The sequence below is a fragment of the Triturus cristatus genome, chromosome 12, assembly GCF_964204655.1.
Source record: "Triturus cristatus chromosome 12, aTriCri1.1, whole genome shotgun sequence".
NCBI classification, from domain to species: Eukaryota; Metazoa; Chordata; class Amphibia; order Caudata; family Salamandridae; genus Triturus; species Triturus cristatus.
Window position 1 is genome coordinate 722495969 of NC_140595.1, and position 6000 is coordinate 722501968.

Here is a 6000-nt window from a genome sequence, read left to right on the forward strand (position 1 = left end):
CATTCTCGCCCTTCACTTTCACGCTCACCCAACAATCACAGCGATCACAATCCACTCACACTGATCACCATGCACTCCTACCATTCACCCGCTCACCCTGCACTCACAGTGATCACTCTGCACTCACAATGCACTTGCGCTGTTCACCCTGTACCTCACCCTGCAGTCACATGAGCACACTACTCACCCTGCACCCATGTGACACTTCTCACCTGTCCCCCTTACTGCTCAATCTGCAATCTCACTCAAACAAGCCCATCCCTAACCATGCATTCATTCGTCCCACTCTACACTTACATCCACACCCAAATTCATACGGTTGCCTCACTCACCCTGCAGTCACTCCTCTTACCTGACTCTCACACTGTCACATCCCTCACCGGGCACTCACATGGGCACTTCTGCCACCCACACAGCACAGAGGGTTAATGTGTCTGCTACAAAGAGCGTGTACCATGCAGATCACAGAACTGAGTGTGAGTAAACTATGAGTAGCGCTATAAAAATATGAAATGTTTGTCAGAAAGGTGCTATAGAGAGATGAGGTGCATTGTTGGTGAGCGAAAGTGAGGGAATTCAGGGAGAAGGAGGAAATGGGGGAGGGAGCGCTAAAAAAGACTTGCACCGTGTGCGACCAGTGCTAGGGCAAGACCTGGCTGGGAGTGTTAGCCCCCTTCCGAAATTCAGGTTTAGTTGCACCCCTTATTGGAGAGAAGACTGCTCTTGCACCTCACTACCGGCCTCGCACTGCCCAAGCCCCACAGTCTTGTTGTCGGTTTGCCGCCCTCTCCCCAGATGTACCTGGGCCTCTCCTCTGGGCGTTCGGGTGACCAACTGTCCATACATTTCACGGACCGTCTGTTATTTTAGTATGATGTCACAAGGCATCCGTAGTTTGGGGTCCCCAAATTATGGACGCCTTACAGACATCATACTAAAATCGAAAATGGGAAATTTCAGTGAGGAATGCGGTTTCCCTGCGAGAGGCCCCATGAGTTTAAAAGATTTCACTCAGGGCCTCTCGCACCCATCTTTTAAACTGTAGAGGCTGCCTGCAGCGGCCCCTCCCCCCGGGCCTCGCACAGACTGTGGAGTGGCCCATTCTCATTCTGAGACTGCAGCTGGTTAGCACTTATAGAATGACAATGGGCTCAATTGTAGTGACAGCATGCGCCTAACTATGTGCCGGTCATGATGGCTGACGACAAGGGTTCTACACCAAAGCTGAAAGATCTGGCTTTTCTGAAAGATAAGATGGAAGGGTGGAGGAGGGGGTGCAAGCTGGCGTGACCCAGGAAGGCTCGTTGCTAAGTTCTCCATTTCTGAAGGGCTTCCTCGCGGGGTATGTGGTGGCCAAGCTCCGAGCCTCAGCTGTCCTAGGTTTTGCTATTGGTGCCTGCACCGGGATCTATGCAGCTCAGAAATATGCTGTTCCGAACGTCGAGCAAACTATCCGTGATTACCTTAGCTCTTTGAAGAAAGGGCGGCCGAACTAGCAAAGCACCCCAGATATTGCAGATCTCATGCTGCTAACCTTAAACAATCTGCACAGTGAAATGTGTGCACACCTTCCTAATGAGAGAATTATATGCTGTTTTATTGTTGACTTGAGAAGGTGTTTGACAACTCAGCCGGTCTGCTCAAACACTACGAATAAGGACACTTAGTTTAGGGGTCAATACTGGAACTAAGGAGCCTTTTCATTTCCTTTTCTGACCTGAAGACTCTTAAGATATAGGTGTACTATTTTAATAGTTGATGTATAAAGGAAAAGTTGGCTTTATTTCAGCAGAAATCTCTCATAATGGAAAGTGTTCATTACTTCAACTGGTTTCCAAAGGTCAAGTTGTTGATGATGCTTTTTCTCAAATTCTAAAGTAGCTCTGAATTGCAAAGCAGATGAACGTGGGTCTGCTTCAGCCATGTTTGTACCCTGCTTCTCAATGCTACGAGGTCTCTGCTGCAGTGTTTTCGTTTGGGAACATAACTTCTGTCGCCTAGTTTCTTGAGAATATGGTTCTGTAAGAGGCTGCAAATAAGAAACCCTCCTGCTCTATACTCGGCAAGTGGTTTGGTGCCTTTACTTTATTGTAGCATTGAAGTTTTGGGTCGAATTTCAAGGTCCTCAGTTTGAAGGGGCAGATTTACAATCCCCTTGTGTGACTTTTGCACCGCCGTTGCATCACTTTATAGACGCAGCTGCGGCGTAAATGTTGCGGCCCATTTACAACGTGACACATCTAGGGAGGTGCGTCACGTTGTAAAGCCCTGCATCACATTATACCTGCGTCAGGTATAATGTATGCAGGGTGGGCGTTCCCACGCAAACAGCCATGTAGAACTGATGCAGTGAAATCTACAAGATTTCACTGCGTCACTCTATGCCTTCACTGCATCAAAATCCCTATGCCTGCTCAAACCAGGCATTAGGAATGATGCAGGGCTTTTTGAATGAGACTCACCCATATATTGTGGCACATTGCTGGAGTTGCGTCACTTTCATGAGCAACGCCAGCAATGCGTCACATTTGCACCAACAGATGAGTCAGAATTAGGGGTGGGCGGAATTTGCGAAAGTCACTTTCGCAAATTATCGCGAAAATGTTAAAAATCTCCGCAAACACATGGAAATATCGCGAAGAGGCGGAAGTTTTTTTCCCACCTGTTCGTGGTATTTTCTGCGTGGTTGCGGCTCGCCAACTTACCCATGCGGTTGCTCGCGGGCGCGGCCATCTTGTTTTCACTCTTCTCGCGGTGCATGATCGCGAGAAGAAAAACGTGATCGCGCGACTAATGACATTACTGCGGGCGCGAACTGTCGCGAGACAGCGCAAATGGCTACCAACAATCCAACATCTCTTGGAGAACGCGACCGGATCGGGAAAACTTGTCGCCGAACGCGGGGATTCAGGTAAGGCGATCGCGCGCGCGCAAGAATGTATTATTTTACAGCGCGAGCAAGAAACAAATTATCGCTAAGCTGCGGAATGCGGAAATTTTTACATTTTCGCGCTCTCCGCGGAATGCGAAAATGTCAAATTATCGCAATTTCCGCGAGCGGAACGGAAATTTAGCCCAGGCCTAGTCAGAATTTCTGACGTATCTGTTAATCCTTGCGCCATGGAGCACTGTATTGTAAATACAGCGCATCCATAGTGGCGCAAGGACATTCGGCGCTGATGCAAGGACACTGACGCATCTCTGCAGATGCGTCAGTTCCTTGTAAATCTGCCCCGAAGTCTTTAAGGTTTAGGACTGACTGTTTTACGTTTGGCGCAGAATTATCGCAACTATCTGCATGCCTACCAGACAAAGCGTATTGCCCACAGGTCTGAATTTTCTATCAAATGTGCTGCTCCTTTCTTGCTTTGCTTCATACATTATGTAGAAAACTTGCTGGTGGCAGCGCGTGGTGCGCCTCCTCCTGCATCGGACTAGGGCAAGGCCTTCTGCTTCTGTCTTGGCACCAGGCTGGAGGAAATAAAATAACTAACAGCGTTTTCACTGTACATTTAAAAGTCAGATTTCAACATACAAATAACAAAATACTATTTGATGTTTGTTACATCAGCACAAATCGCGATTGCAGAAAGAGCCTGATGTCGCTTTGCAAAGCTGCGCGCATACTGGAGAACTGTGGCGTGCACGATAGTCACAACCTTATATAAACGTATTTTGACTTGTATTTATTTTGGTTGTCTATTTACTTACTTTTATATTATTGTGCCACCTCCTCTGATATGTCTGTAAAACGTATGTTTTGTCCCAAATTTTTGTCCTGAATTTTGACCTTTTGTCCTGAATTTTTACACTGACGGTCCTGAATTTGCACCCATGCCAGTTGGTCACCCTACTAGGCGTGGCAGGGGGCCGCTTGACCCTTTGGTAAATAAGAGGTGGCTTTGGGGCACATTTTGGAGCAAACTTTCCCCTCCCACCCTCCCAGTGACGTCATTCTATATGAGGCTATCCTAGTGCCTATCTGCAGAGAGGCCCGTCCTCGGATGGGTAAGGACGCCCGATACTCCGGAGAGAGAGGTCGATGTTGTAAAAATAGCCGCGTGAGAGAGAGCGGCGGAGAGAGCTCGTGAGCCGCCGCCAGAGCCCCTCCTGCGGGGCAGTGAAACCATGAAGCCTGTCCATGGAACCGAGGCAGACCCCAGGCCGTGGCAGGCGGTGCCAGCTGGTTCTGAAGTGAGACTGAGAGCTTTTAAAGCTAGAGTATTGTGAGAGATGTGCTGAGATCTGTGCGCGAGTTCAGTGCAGCAGAAAGCGCTAAGTGAAACAAAGTGCTAGCTTGGCGCTTGTGTAAGACATGGATGGTCCACTGTGTTTCCAAACTGACAACCCTTCGTGGCCCAGTGCTCTGAACTCTACTGAAATTCTGTCTTCACAGGAACGGCTCAGCAGGTCTCTGTGGCGCAATCGGTTAGCGCGTTCGGCTGTTAACCGAAAGGTTGGTGGTTCAAGCCCACCCAGGGACGGGCTCATTTTTTCAAATTTTGCATTCAGCACACGCTGCTCATTTTCCCTCCTACACGTCTACTCCTTGCACCTGTTGTCATTCACCTCAGCTCTGAAATACCAGAAATAAACACATCCACCCCTCGAGCACCGGCCGAGCCTGGCCGCACGAAAACACTTTTAACTGTGGTTTTAAAGGACAAGCAAACAGAAGTCTTACGAGTGTTTCTTTTAAGAGGGATCTAGTAGACTCGCACGCTGGACTGTCTCTTGCCCTCTTTTAGAATAGACTTTATCTGCAATAGACTGTAGGACATGACATCATTCGACTGAGGTTCCATTGAATTGCTCTATGGGAGTTTAGAGGTGACTGTCTTTTCCTAATAAATGCAACACATTCTGTAGGCTTGGCACCAAAGAAGAGGAAATGGTCATTTGTATTTTTTGTGAGTCTTTGGGGCACTATTAAACAAGATTGTGGTTGCAGAGAGTAATTTTGACAAAAGGGGCACACACCCCTGAAAGACTGACTACGGTGTAATATTGGGCCTCAGGCCCACATAGTAAGGAATAACAGACACCAAGGGTATGCTACAGTAACTGGCCACGAGCACGTGCAGCCGGACCCTTTTATTGATGGGGCATGTCACTCGTGGCACCCGTGATGGATGGGTGTGGGGGTGTAGTGTGTCCAGCCCTCGAGGGAGTGGCTTGGATGACAGCTTCCTGCAGGACACTAGAACGTGTCTCGCAGGACATTACATTCCTCCCCAACTTTATTGAGGAACAAACAAAGTGTTATTCCAACCTCTGGGGATAAAACAAACAGTTAACTAAATACCACAGGGTCCATCAGTCTCTCGAGTCAGGTGGCAGGACGACATCAGACATGGGCTGGTGACCTTGCTTGCAACAGAACCTTCTCGGCAGGCACCCGTAGTTTAACCTGAGGGGTTCAGGACACGACCGCTGGCTCAGAGACGTCCGCTGCATACCGTCAGTTCGCTGACGATGACATGTCTTGCTGTCTTGCCTGGCTTCCACTTTGCTGACGTCAGTGATGGTCTGTGGTGAGTTCTAAACAATTCCTTTACAGTGGATTGCGTCTTGAGCATGGATGGAGTCCCAAGTGAGAATTCACAGAGGTGTTGCTAGACTGACTGTCCCTGTCGAACTGCTTGGCTGTGACCGGTAACCTGTCAGTGAGGCAAAGTCTCTTCTCGCTCTCCCGCCTGGGGAGGCCCGTCGTCGGGGTTGCTGCAGGACTGTAGGAGAGCTGTAATGGGGGCAGCTTGTGTGCCATCTGGGGGCAGCTGCAGGACCGTCGAGGAGCCGTTACTTAGTCGCACGCACAACCTTCACGAGTGGATGAGTCTTGGCCAAGACTTGCACTCGCTGCAGCGGTTCCGGTGTATGCCAGGTTCCCAGGTAGCTTCTGATTTTGTTAGTCAGCTGGCGTGGCAACGGTGTAGAACTCCAGTCCACTGGTGCTCTGGTAGTGGTGTTTGACGCAGGTGCTGAGGGCTGGCGTGATGG

General features: G+C 49.2%; 1 non-coding gene and 1 pseudogene across 1 annotated transcript; both read left to right on the forward strand.

Moving 5' to 3' along the window:
- The first annotated feature begins 1168 nt into the window (after window positions 1-1168).
- LOC146780893 (SLC35A4 upstream open reading frame protein pseudogene) lies at window positions 1169-1496 on the forward strand (annotated as a pseudogene).
- Window positions 1497-4410: 2914 nt separating this feature from the next.
- On the forward strand, window positions 4411-4484 carry TRNAN-GUU (transfer RNA asparagine (anticodon GUU)). The gene has a single exon. It is a non-coding gene; the product is annotated as a tRNA-Asn (tRNA).
- Window positions 4485-6000: the final 1516 nt, after the last annotated feature.